The sequence below is a fragment of the Ovis aries genome, chromosome 6, assembly GCF_016772045.2.
Source record: "Ovis aries strain OAR_USU_Benz2616 breed Rambouillet chromosome 6, ARS-UI_Ramb_v3.0, whole genome shotgun sequence".
NCBI lineage: Eukaryota > Metazoa > Chordata > Mammalia > Artiodactyla > Bovidae > Ovis > Ovis aries.
This window is the reverse complement of record NC_056059.1, coordinates 104,857,468-104,870,792: the sequence shown is the minus strand read 5'-3', so window position 1 is coordinate 104,870,792 and position 13,325 is coordinate 104,857,468. Positions and strand designations below refer to the sequence as shown.

The 13,325-nt window shown below is 47.7% G+C and overlaps 1 long non-coding RNA gene across 1 annotated transcript; it reads left to right on the top strand.

Annotated features, from left to right (window-relative positions):
• Window positions 1-725: 725 nt before the first annotated feature.
• Window positions 726-13,077, top strand: LOC132660017 (uncharacterized). Its single transcript, XR_009601165.1, has 3 exons — window positions 726-930; window positions 9,671-10,648; window positions 12,093-13,077. It is a non-coding gene; the product is annotated as an uncharacterized LOC132660017 (long non-coding RNA).
• The last annotated feature ends 248 nt before the right edge of the window (window positions 13,078-13,325 follow it).

Sequence of the window (13,325 nt, the reverse complement as noted above, 5' to 3'; positions counted from 1 at the left end):
AGTAACAGATCTATTGGAGAATGCCAGGTTTTTCCTTCTTTCACATTCTGAGCTAACCATTTCCTTCCATGATGGGTCTAAACCCTGCTACAAGGAAGTCCTCAGAACAATAAAAATGTTGAGTAAAAGTATAAAAGAAAACTTGTTTTGATTATTGAAAGTAATACACGGTCAAAAATTTTGGAAAATATAAAGGGAGAAAATGTCACAGAATGAAAATCACTGCTATTATTCCAGCACTTGTTTTTTTCAAGCTTATGTTTAATTTTACATAGTTGATATCATGTTACATACATATATTTAATATATATTAAATATATATATATAATGTATCATAGTATATTCTTATGTTAAGACTGAAGGAGCTTATGTTTGAAAACTTGAGCTTGAGAATAGACCCAGAATTCAGACAGATCTTGCCTAACTGTTGATGGGAGAATTCAGCGTGACTTGACTGCTTTAACAAGGCTTGCTAAAGCCTGCTGGAGATGTCACCTGCTACTCACTCATCTGTACCCCTTTGAGTCTTCAGAAGTGAGTGAGAGAAGGAAGCTACAGGAATAGTAGCTTTTAACATGTTGGTACACCCATTTGAGGAAAGAGGGTAAATGTAGGTCAGATTCTTCCTAAAATAAGGAAGGAAGTAGATTCCATTTTTTTCATATTTGACTGCTGACAGCTTTAAAGCCCCACGCTCGCCCTTCTCCTTATCTGCGCAAGCTGGAGAGAACATCTGGGTGTTCTCTGCTTTGGCATTGGCAGGCGATTCAAACCATTCAAGTCCTTCCCCACCCATGGTATGTGGGAATCCTCACTCCAGCCCCATTCTACCCACAGTACGAACCAGAGCCAGGCTCCTCTCCCTGCTCTCTCAAGCCATTTTGGACAAGTTTGAGAGGCTGCCCTGATCTCCCTAGGGACATCAATTATGTAAGTAATCCATCTTTTTATGCTCCCTTAACATGTGTGTGCGATGTCATCTGTGGGACATTTTGGGTGGCCAGTTGCCTCTGTAGATGGTCAAAACACACAATCAGAGAAAACAATTCTATGCCAGTATGTTATGCGTGTGCACCTATGTCATATGTGTGTTTATGTCATATGTATGTTACAGATGTTCAAGTGTGTCTGCATCAGTGAATGGATGTGTTGCTTGCACTATGCCTGGTTGCATGGCATATATGTGCGCTTATGGATATGTGCCTTATACTTGTACTTGCGTGCTTAGTCATATCCGACTCTTTGCAACCCCATGGCCTGTAGCCTGCCAGGTTCCTCTGTCCATGGAATTTTCCAGGCAAGAATACTGGAGTGGGTTGCCCTTTCCTTCTTCAGGGGATCTTTCTGACCCAGGGATCGAACCCATATCTCTTGCGTTTCCTGTATCTCCTGCCTGGGCAGGTTGGTTCTTTACCAGGTGAGCCAGTGGGGAAGTAAATATGCCTTATATATGTGTATATTATCCATGTGTGTACAAACATGCTAGGCGTAGTGTGTTTGTGTGTTGTGTGTATTATGTTTATGTACTTCTCTGTGCCTATATGTATTTACAGTATGTAAGTTTGTATATTACTCCTGTGTGTATACATGTTGTGCATGTGTGTTTATGTGTGTTCCATGCGTGTCTATATGTGTTTATATGTTCATGCGCATGTGTATGTGTATTATTCATGTACATGTACATGCGTGTGTGTGTACATGTGTGTACTTATTTTTCTGACACTGCTGTCATCAACACTGCCCATAAAGACTTCCCTGGACTTGGCCATATTCCATTATAATAATCTGTTGGAAGGGGAGTTTCTAGAGGAAAGGGTAAAATTGTTTAAAGGCTCCTCATACACATTGCTGGATAGCTTTTCAAAATGTTGAGACAATTCGTTGCAGGGTAATCAGACAGTGTGGAGACTGTCAGGAGGGGCCTTGCAGACCCCCAACTGTAGAGCATGAAAAGGCCCAGGGATCGTGCGTGCTCTGAGGTTCGTCACAGTGTCTGGGGCAAGTTGTGCTTTTCCACCGGCTGACTTTGGCTTGAAGATTCCCCAAAGATCTCGTGGAAGCTTCTTGAGATGGCACAGAGTTTTCATTTAGGAAGCTTCCTCCCACCATCCTTTGCTTTCCCCTTCGCTGGGGCAGACTGCATCGCTTTCAGGCAGCTGTTCTAGCCTCACTGGCTCCTCTCATGGGTGGTTCCCCTAAAATATCTTTGTACATTTAATCCCGTCTTGGCATCTGCCTCTTGGAGGACCTAGTCTGACATAGACGAGTGGACAGAGTGGTAGCTCTGAGGTCCTGAGTCCTGGTCCCAGCTCTGCCCCTCACTTGCTGTGTGGATTTGAGCAGGTGACTTTCCGTCTCTGGTGCTCAGTTTCTGCATCTGAAGAGTGAAGATGGGTGGCATGCACTCTCCAATGCTACCGTGCAAACTAAGTGAAACCCTGTTTACGACGTTCAGAGATGGCCACCCTGTCTCCTTTCCTAGCTAACAGAAAGCTCAGCATATTTAAGTATATACAAAAGCATACACAATGACACAGGGCCACCCGGGAGCCCAGGATCCCATTGTAGCCTGAGCTGCCCCTTGTGGGTACTTCCTGATGGGAAACTTTGGAATGCTGCCCTCCAGCATCCACCTTGGGCCAAGCTTAATGACTCACCGGAGCTCAAGCCAGACCCTGCCCAGTGAGCCTCTGCTGTGTGAGTCAGGGAACATAACCTCAGCTCGTGGCCTTTGTCTCTGATCTCATCACCTGACCTGGGGTGGGGATCTAGGAGAGCTTATTTGGAAGAAAAATCTATGCAGCTATAGGATTGAGCAAGTTCCCAAAACCTGAACAAGCAAAATAAGGTAAGCAGAATCTGTATGGAACTAGGACAAGGAAAGGTCCAGAAGACTGATTCTTAACTCCTCTCAATTGTGTGCGTGTGACCTTTAGCAAGTCCCTCTCTGAGCCTCAGTTATTAAATCTGTGTCATGACAAGCATTAGTCACTGCTTATTCTCTGTTGTTCATCTCCTTGTTTTTAAGAAGTCCTGGAGTTTTCTCTCTAACTGGAGAGAAAGGTCATAGACAAGGCTTGATTTTCCTCTTCATAGCTGGTAAATGTCTGGGGTAAGTGTACATGCTAATGACCAGAAGGCACTGACATTGACCAGTGGTCGCAGTGTGCTGGGAGCTGCAGGGTTCAGCTCGTGTACTCTTCACTACAATCCTGTGAGGCAGATGTTCATATCACCCCCATTGCACGGATGAGAACAATGAGGCTTTAAGAGAGAAAGGAAACAGGCTTGCTATGGATTCAATGTTTGTATCCCCAACCCAGAGGTGATGGTAGTAGGAGATGGGGCCTTTGGGAGATGTGTGGGGGTGTGTGTGATGGCATCAATGCCTTTATAAGAAGGCACTCCTCCTTGGAAGGAAAGCTATGACAAACCTTGACAGCGTATTAAAAAGCAGAGACATCACTTTGCCAACAAAGTTCATGTAGTCAAAGCCACAATTTTTCCAGTAGTTATGTACGGATTGAGAGTTGGTCCATAAAGAAGGTTGAGTGCTGAAGAATTGATGCTGTCTGCTTGTGGTGCTGGAGAAGACTCTTGAGAGTCCTTTGAACTGCAAGGAGATCAAACCAGTCAATCCTAAGGAAATCAACCCTGAATATTCACTGGAAGGACTGCTGCTGAAACTGAAGCTTCAATACTTAAGCTACCTGATGTGAAGACCCAGCTCACTGGAAAAGACCCTGGTGCTGGGAAAGACTGAAGGCAAAAGGAGAAGAGGGCAGCAGAGGATGAGATGGGTAGATAGCATCACCAACCCAGTACACATGAGTTTGAGGATGCTTTGGGAGGCAGTGAAGGAAAGGAGCCTGGAGTGCTGCTTCACGGTGTCGCAGAGTCAGACCCGACTTTGAGGCTGACCAGCAACAAGAGGAGACATGAGAGAATCTGCTTCTCTCTCACCTGTTTGCGGATTCACTGAGAGGGTGGCTGTCTGTTAACCAGGAAGAGAGCCTTCCTGCTGCTAAGTCACTTCAGTAGTGTCTGACTCTGTGTGACCCCATAGACGGCAGCCCACCAGGCTCCACCGTCCCTGAGATTCTCCAGGCAAGAACGAGCCCTCCAGAAACTGATAATGTCAACACTCTGATCTTGGATTTCTAGTCTCCCGGATGACGAGAAAACAAAAAAGGCTATCCTTCAAGCCCACCAGTCTATGGTATCCTGTTATGGCAGCCTGAGCTGACCAAGAGAAGTCCCAAGTTCACAGCCTGTCTTGGTTTTCTTTAGTGGGACTTCAGTCTTCACAGAGGGTTTCAGAGGGGCTACAACCCAGCCATTAGATGTCTGTGTGGACACTGCCACAGAGTTCTTCATATATTTTCAGAACCAATCCTTTGTCAGTGTCAGTTATGCATATTAAAGCTATCTTCTTTAAGCTGTGTGCCCTTTCAATTTTACCAAATATTGGTAGATTATTCTTGAATGGCTGCATCAGCTTCCTCTCCCGCTGTTGTGTGAAAGTTCCCAACTGCCCACAGCCCATCAGTGTTGGTATGATCAGATTTTAACATTGTTTGCCTGTCGAGAAACAGCAAGATGACATTATTATTGTTTGTTTGTGCACTTTTATGATTACCAGTGAGAATGAGCAACTCCTAAGAGGTTAATAGACTATTTGGATTTTCTGTTCTGTGAATGCTTTCCCATATATTTTGTCCATGTATTTCCTGTTACAATGTTTGTTTTCTCATAACCATTTTGAAAAACTGTATTCAACTCCTTTGCACATTTTAAAAACTGGGCCATGTCTTAGGATTTCTTTATATATTCTGGAAAGCAATCCTTTGTAAGATATATAATTTTTGCAAATATTTTTCTCCCATTCCATGGATTTCTTTTTCATTCTGTTGATAGGGAGAGGACTTTGCTGCACAAAAGTTTTTAAGTTTGATGAAAACTCATTTTATCTGTTTTTTTTTCCTCTTGCAACTTGTGCCTTCAGTGTCATATCCAAGAAATTACTGCCAAATCTAATCATGAGTTTTTTTAACTGTTTTTTGTGTTTTAAGATATCCTTACCTGTATTAAATTTATAATATTTTCTTTAAAGTGTTTTTTTCTTTTATATTATAGTCTTTTGCCCAGAAATCTGGTATTTTTATGAATAGAATGAGAAAGAGATTTAATTTTATTTGTTTTTTCTTGTTACAAAGCCATTTTTTACAAAAAAATTTCATGGTTACAAAGCTATTTCTTGAATAATAATCTCTTTCCCCAGTGATCTGTAATGCTAGCTTTGTACCAATATATAAGGGCGGGGCGTCTACTTCTGGCATTTTCTCTGTTGTCTCCATTAACATATTTCTTATCTGTGGGCCAACACTGCATAATTTTTATTACTATAGTGTTATAAGAAGGTTTATATCTGGCAGAGTCAGTTTCGCTTTGTACATGTGTGTGTGCCAAGTCGCTCCTGTCATGTCCGACTCCCTGTGACCCCATGGACTGCAGGCCTCCAGGCCCCTCCATTTGCGGGATTCTCCAGGCAAGAACAGTGGAGTAGATTATAATTTCCTTCTCTACTCCCTTTGTACAGAAAAGAGTTAATGCAGCAGGCTTCAGACTGATATCCTAGGCTTGCTTGCAAAGCTGGCCCTGGGTTGGCATGTGGGAACTTGGACTTCAGAAGGTTTCCACTATCTTCACAACTGATAAGAGTGTCTCACCATGTGGAAACCATCTGGACAAACAGTACTGTTTATATTGACCACCTGCTTTTCTTCTGAGAATCTGGAGCCTTGGTATGTGCCAGGCAGAGAATGCCTATGTGGCCAGCTCCCCCCAAACACGTGGGTGGTGTTGTTCAGTTGCTAAATTGTGTCAGACCCTCTGTTACTCCATGGACTGCAGCATGCCAGGTTTTCCTGTCCTTCACCAGCTCCTGGAGTTTGCTCAAATTCATGTCCACTGAGTCAGTGATGCTGAGTCGCAAACGGTCTTTCCTGGTGGTAACAGTTCATATGTCCTGTTACAACCTACTGCTAGAAAAATTAAACGCACCCTGCCTGACTCCACTGGAAGAGGAGCTCCTGGTTTCCTCTGGACTCTGCACTTCTGCCTTTTCCCTTTGCTGGTTTTGCTCTGGATCCTTCCATTTTGATAAATCACAGCTGGGAGGATGACCGTGTGTCGAGTCCTGTGATGCTCCTAGTGGAGGTGATCGTGGGAAGCCCAACCCACCCTTCCTCCTCCCCCTGTTCCTCTACTGCCTCCTTTTTCCTCAATCCTATCTTGATTATCCTTGGATCTTTATTCATCTTTGTAAGTCTTATAATTCTTGAGGATTTGATTGGCATTCCCTTGCATTCACAGTTAAATCTGGGGGGCAGGGATTGACATCTAGGACCATGCCAATTATTGTGTGTTCATTCCTAGTATCAGGCTAGCCATTCCAGGCTCCTCCTTATATACCCAGCACCATGAAGCCTGCAAACTGCATTTCCTAGACTCCCTTGCCCTCAGTTAGGGTCCACCTATGAGCATGCAGCTGGAAGAAGGAAGGGAAGGAGTGTTTCATCTCTAGCTCAGGAGGGTGTTACAGAGACAGGGTTTTGACTGCAGCTGTGAGCATCCTCCTGAACATCACTCACATCAAAGCCACAGGCATCTTCCTTGATCTCTGAACCTGCAGAATTCTCAAAAATGCCCTTCCTGAGCTTGGCTCATACACCTTTCCAAAGACAAGGGAAATCTCCAGTTTCTGTATCACACTGCTGCTTGCTTAAAGTACCTGGATCAGGGGACTTCCCAGGAGGTCCAGTGGCAGAGACTCCACACTCTCAATGCAGGGAGCTCAGGTTAGATCTCTGGTCCAGGAACAAGGTCTCACCTGCTGCAACTGACGACCCCTCACACTACAGTTAAAAATCCAGTATGCCTCAACTGAAAGAACCCACCCATGTGCTGCAGCTAAGACCCAGTGCAGCCAAATAGACAAAAATAAACATTGAAAAAGTACCCAGAGTGGTTTCTGGGTACAATCAATCCGTAACTGATTGTAAGACAGCACTGAGTTTTCCCAGTAATTTACATGCTCTCACTCTTCACTTACATAACCCTTTTCAAAATCCTTCAGTGAAGCTTTTTAATATTCTCCATGAAGTCAACTGGCAGAACTGGACTCCTGTTGGCCACCGTAGCACCTACAACAGACTCTTGCTGTAGTTTCTCTTCCTTTCTTGTCTCGCAATCCTTGCTTCCTCATTCCTGCTTCCTGGTATTCAGTTCAGTTCAGTTCAGTTCAGTCGCTCAGTCTTGTCCGACTCTTTGGGACATGAACCACAGCATGCCAGGCCTCCCTGTCCATCACCAACTCCTGGAGTCCACCCAAACCCATGTCCATTGAGTCGGTGATACCATTCAACCATCTCATCCTCTGTCATCCCCTTCTCCTCCTGCCCTCTATCCTTCCCAGCATCAGGGTCTTTTCAAATGAGTCAGCTCTTTCCATCAGGTGGCCAAAGTACTGGAGTTTCAGCTTCAACATCAGTCCTTCTAATAAACACCCAGGACTGATGTCCTTTAGGATGGACTGGTTGGATTTCCTTGCAGTCCAAGAGACTCTCAAGAATTTTCTCCAACACCACAGTTCAAAAGCATCAAGTGCTCAGCTTTCTTTATAGTCCAACTCTCCTGGTATTATCTTCCAAATAAAGGACATCTGCCTGTCTTTGTTTCTGCTTAGGGAAACCCCAACTAGAATGTGCTTCTGCACAGACATCCTCATAACAAGAGTTGCCATTTCTTTGGCACTTAGCATCAGCCGGACACTAAGGTTAATCTGAACACACACCCTCCCAGTTAATTCTCCCAGAATTCCCATTATACAGCGCTGCTATCGTTTATTTTACAAGCAAGCAAACCAAATCACAGAGTGGAAACGACTTACTTGAGGTCACAAAACGAGGACTTGTGCGAACCCAGAACTCTCCCACACCAAATCCTTGAGCTGGGGTCCTTCACCATGATGACAAAGGCCAACTCTTTTCATTAACTTGTCGTATGACCTTGATCAAGACATTGAAAACCTCTGAAATTTCCGGATGGAACTAATGACCTCAAAACCTGTTTCCAGCATTACAGGCTAGAGCCCAGAGACCCCGGGAGGCAAACACTCTTCCAAGCGCCCCTTCCCCAGTGGGCTTGCTTGGAGCCACGGAGATGGTTCCGCTTGGGCTTCCACAGACCTTGCAGATCCCCTACACCTTGGCTGGCTGCCCCACAAAGGCTGGAGCCTGAGCCTGGAAAGCCGCAAGCCAAGCAGAAAGATGGAACGAGCTTGGGAAGAGAGCGTGAGCGCCTTGAGTCGGGCCCAGCAGCACCTGGGAGCCTCTGAACGTTCCAGCTCCCACTCGGGATGGCTTTCACGCTTTTTGCAGCGGGGCAGACGCGCACTGCGCATAAATGCAGCTCAGTTCAGTATTTATTGCCGCATGAAGGCTTGGGGGTGCTGTTTTATATGTCTCTGTTTGCACGACTCTAGCATCATGGGGGCTAAAATTAATTCCACGAGACGGGCTGCGCACAGGCAGAGCCAAAAATTTCCCGGGAAGGGTTTCGGTCTGACTTTGGCAGCCGCTGTGCACGGTGATAAAGCCCTTTCAGACTGTCTTATGTGGCCAGGGGCATCCAAGGGTATTGTATTCTTTAGCCCCAGAGGTCTATTTCTCCCTTTGCCAGAAAGCTGGGTGTGGAGTACGGGGTTGGAATCAAGGCAGATCACAGATGAGAAACGAACCCTGGCATCCTCCCCAGTCCTTCTGGATGATTTGATGGATAAGGCTAGTGAGGTCCGAACAGGTCAGCTAGCATGCTTGCCCCAGGGCACTGGAGTCCTTGGACCCGATCCCTTGGCCATTTCCCCTATCCAGACAGCAGACCACGTACTGCTCATGAGGTGGGTTGTGCTGGTCCTTTGATTTACGAAGAACTTCCTTAGGCATCATCTTACCTGAACCTCCCCAGAGCCCTGGGAATTAGTCTATGTGATATTATTACACCTCCTCCTGAACACAGTCATAGTTGTGGTGACCAAGCTCACTGAGCATCGATTCTGTTGGAAGCACTTGACACCCAGGAACTGTTGCTTTGTAGACAGGTCCCAAGAGAAGGAAATGCCATAAGGTAGAGACAATCCCCGAGCATCTAGTCCATGCCGGCCACCCTCTTTCATGGAAATTCACAGTCCAACAATACCTCAATGGCCGCAGTTTGCCACACGCATTGTGTTCATTCCCAAGGCCTTGTGCAACCACTTTTGTTTGTCAGGCGCTCCCTGGAAAATGCCTGTTCATCCCTCAAAACACAGATCAGGAGAGGCTTCCTCTAATATGATTCCTTGGATCACGCTGGACTGATTACATTGATCCATTCACTGTCCATGAGCTCAGTTTAATGTCCACTGACTATGGCCTGCTTCTCCCTGTTCCTGGCCCAGGAGGCTGACTGTATAGAGTGCCCCCCTCATCCTCTGCCCTTAGGACGGGTTTGGTCAGTGGCAACATAAGTGGGAGATGCCAGGGCAAGAGGAGAGTGAGGGGTAGACATCTTTTTCCCGACTCTTTCTCTGTGCGATGTACTAACCATGTCTTCTATTTTCTTTACTCAGATGCTTCGCTCACCTGGAGGACTGGGCTAGCTCGTTCCTAGAGATAAAAAGCTGCTCACTTACAAGTGCGCTTTCTGATGCAAACCAAGCAACCCAGAGCCCACACCCTCCAGCCACCTCCTTTATGAGGTCCACATACTCTGAACCACCTGTCCTGATCCCCAGGAATCAGACAACGGGAGACAACCTCTCACCAGAGCCTGATGTAATCATTCAAAGTAGCCCATCCCAAGGCAGCTTATCCTACCTCACCTGTTCCTTCCCATAGAAACCACAAGAAAGACTCCCGCCCAGGTTCTCTACTCCTCTGTCTCCTGACCGACCCTGGTACTTCCCCACATGGCCCGCCATGCTGTGCCTGTCCCTTGTTTTGGGATCTGTGTGTATAGCAAAAAATCCATTCTCTCCTGATCTGTTGGCCTCACTGTACCTCCGTAGTAATAAGGACTGATGCTGAAGCTGAAACTCCAATACTCTGGCCACCTGATGCAAAGAACTGACTCATTGAAAAAGACCCTGATGCTGGGAAAGATTGAAGGTGGGAGGAGAAGGCAATGGCAAATCGTAATCTCCCTGAGCCGGGCATCTGCTCCCTGCATCTCACCCTCCCCCACGGTAGGCACCATCCTGTGGGAAGCCAGGACAAGAACACCAAGGACAGAGTCCAGGTTGGGAAGGTGAAGACTTGTGGCTGGTTGAAGGAGATGTTTTCCTCTATTTCTTTGCACTGATCACTGAGGAAGGCTTTCTTATCTCATTCGAAAAGATCCTGATGCTGGGAAAGATTGAAGACAGGAGGAGAAGGGGACAATGGGATGAATGGTTGGATGGCATCACTGACTCAATGGACATGAGCTTGAGTAAACTCCGGGAGTTGATGATGGACAGGGAAGCCTGGCGTGCTGTGGTCCATGGTGTCGCAAAGAGTTGGACACGACTGAGCGACGGAACTAAACTGAACTGAAGGAGATGTGGCAGGTGACACCAGGTTTCTAATGCCACCAGAGGTGCTGCCAGGCAGAATGGTGGGCTTGGGGGAGGGGGAGGTTATCGTTTGGGTGTATTGCACTGGGCGGGTAGGGGGTGTTCATGGTGTCCACAGGGCCGCTGGGTCAGTGGACAGGGAAGCTACGGTGTAGAGAGCCCCCCAGGGACTGTGTGGAGCGAGACGAGTGGGCCAGGGGTCAGGCTACCTTTGGAATAGGAGTGAGAAGGCATCCCTGGGGGAATGGGAGGGGGCTGAGAGGACCACTGAGGTGGAAGGGGTGGGCTCCATCTGGGACAAGGCCCCAGAGGGGCCTTTGGATCGGCTGGCTGCAGTGTCCCCTGGGCCTGCGGGTTTGTGAGCAGGACAGAGTGGAGCCTGCAGAGGTTAGGGTGGCTGGGCGGTGCTGATCCTGGCCTCACCACACCCCGAGGGCAGGATGGTGTGAGGGAGGAGCTCTGGGAGGGACATCAAGGAGGCACCCAGGTGGGCATCGGGCAAGGGGGCACCACAGGAGCAGAGAGTTGAAGCACGAGGCAAAGCGGAGTGGATGGAGTGGCCAAAGGGGTGGGAACAGCGTTCCAGGCAGAGGAAACAGCACGGCCAGAGCTGGACACGGAGGCTGTGTGGCTCGCTTAGCAGCTGAAGAGTCAGGCGTGCTTTAGGTGTGAGAGGCGGTGACTGCATGTATGTGAGTGTGTGTGTGTGTAAGAGAGAGTATAATGTGTGTGTGAGTGAGAGAGGGGATGAGGGTGTGTGTGCATGAGTGTGTGTGTGTGTGTGTGTGTGAGAGGGCGTCTGTGTGTCATTGTTTAGCGGTCTCTCCTTTTTCTTTCTTGCTGGCCCTCAGGTGCAGGGGTCCATGTGGTCAGATCCTCACTGCCTGACCCCTGACTTCCTCTGGTTGGGAAAGCCTTTCTTTTCGTCGATTGGGTCTCTCTTATCTCACTTCCACTCCTGTGTGTACATGTGTGCATGTCTTATTTAGATGCTCTTATATATGTGTTGTAATTTGCGATGGATATAGTGATAATTTTTTGGTAACATGCATTGGCTCATAGGTCACGTGTTTTGTTTTGTTTTTTCTTCTTTTTTTTCTTTTTCTTTCTGCCTCCTCCTCACTCTCCCCCTCCCCCTTCCCATCTCGCCCCCTCCCCATCTCTCCCCCTCTCCCTCCCCCTCCCTCTTTCTCCCTCCCTCCCCACTCTCTCCCTCCCCTCTATCCCTTCCTCTCCCTCCCCCCTCCTCTCTAACTCTCCTCCTTCCTTTCCCCCTCCCCCTCTCTCTTTCTCCCTCCCTCCCTCCCCTCTATCCTTCTCTCCCGCTCTCAGCCCTGGGTCTTACTGAGTAGTCATCACACAGTGGTAAGTTCATCCCTTTAGGCTGCTATGTTATGCTCCAGGGGTGCCCACCTTGCCTTTTCCATCTCTTCCCCAGGGGTGGACCCCAGCTTGCCTTCATGTCCCTGTCTCAGGGGCTGAGTTGTAGAGAATCTGATGAAGATGGGCAGAGACAGGAGACCAGAAGCCTGGGATGGGGGCAACGAGATGGGAGAAGAAGAAGGTACCAAGGCTGTACGTCTGCACGAAGCTCCCCACAGAGAGCAAGATGGGTGGATCTGCCATGCTGGAACCGGCAAAGCTCCCTGGGGTGATGGGGAAGGAACAGATGCCAGAGTCTCCCAGACACCTTTCCGTTTCCCCTCAGAGAATCTATAAGCCAGAAGGCCTGAAATGATTCTGAGCGGCTGACCAGGCATTTGCTGGATGCTTATTTGATGAGGAGGGGTGCTTATTTTCTGCTAATAAAAATTGCATGCCACTCTATGTTCAAAATAAGAGATTTATATATACATTTATTATAGTAATTTTCCAAGCCAGACGGCATCTTGGGAGGCATATTTAAAGAGTTTAAAATGCAGATAATAAAAGAAAGCCCTCATTTGGGGAAGCAGCCCTGCGGAATATTTCATTCTGTTTCTGGATCTCGGATGGCTGTGATTTGCACCCTCACAGTCTCTCCCGTTGGCTGGAATGAGTTGATGGAGCTCACAGAGGCTGGTGCAGAAGTAGCCAGCAGGGGTGGGACAGCCCCTGAGGGAGGCATGGGCTTATTTCCACTCCAGGCTGCAACCAGCTTCGCAGGACCAGGGCTGAAGTTTCCATTCTGCTGGCTCTGCACAGACTCCTGCGCGGGGACCTTCGCTAGCTGGCAGTGCTTCCTGATGGATGAGGCTCTTACTGATCCGTGCCCGAAGCAGATGCCCAGCTAACCCCACTTACTCTGCCACTGGAGGCAGCGACTGCAAGCCTCATTTTCTGGCCGAGGGATGGTGCTAAGTAACAGGCCAACAGGCCACACAGCTCATGACAGATGCAGCTAGGTTCCACTCAGTGGACCCCGGAGCCCCATTTTCCACTGGATCCCGAGGTGTGTTCACCATGTCCTTTCCGTATTCTGATGCTTCTACTTCTCGGGTCTTGCTGACCCTGAAAGGACTGCCCCTACCAGGACCAGCCAATTCCTATAGATAATAATTCACTCACAAGTGTACTTTCTAAATTCAAACCAAACCACAGCCCACACCTGATTGCCCCTTCCATCCAGTTCTCACATTTGGGACCATTAGCCTCCACCTTTCTTCTCATCCCCCCAGGGCACCAGAGAGCT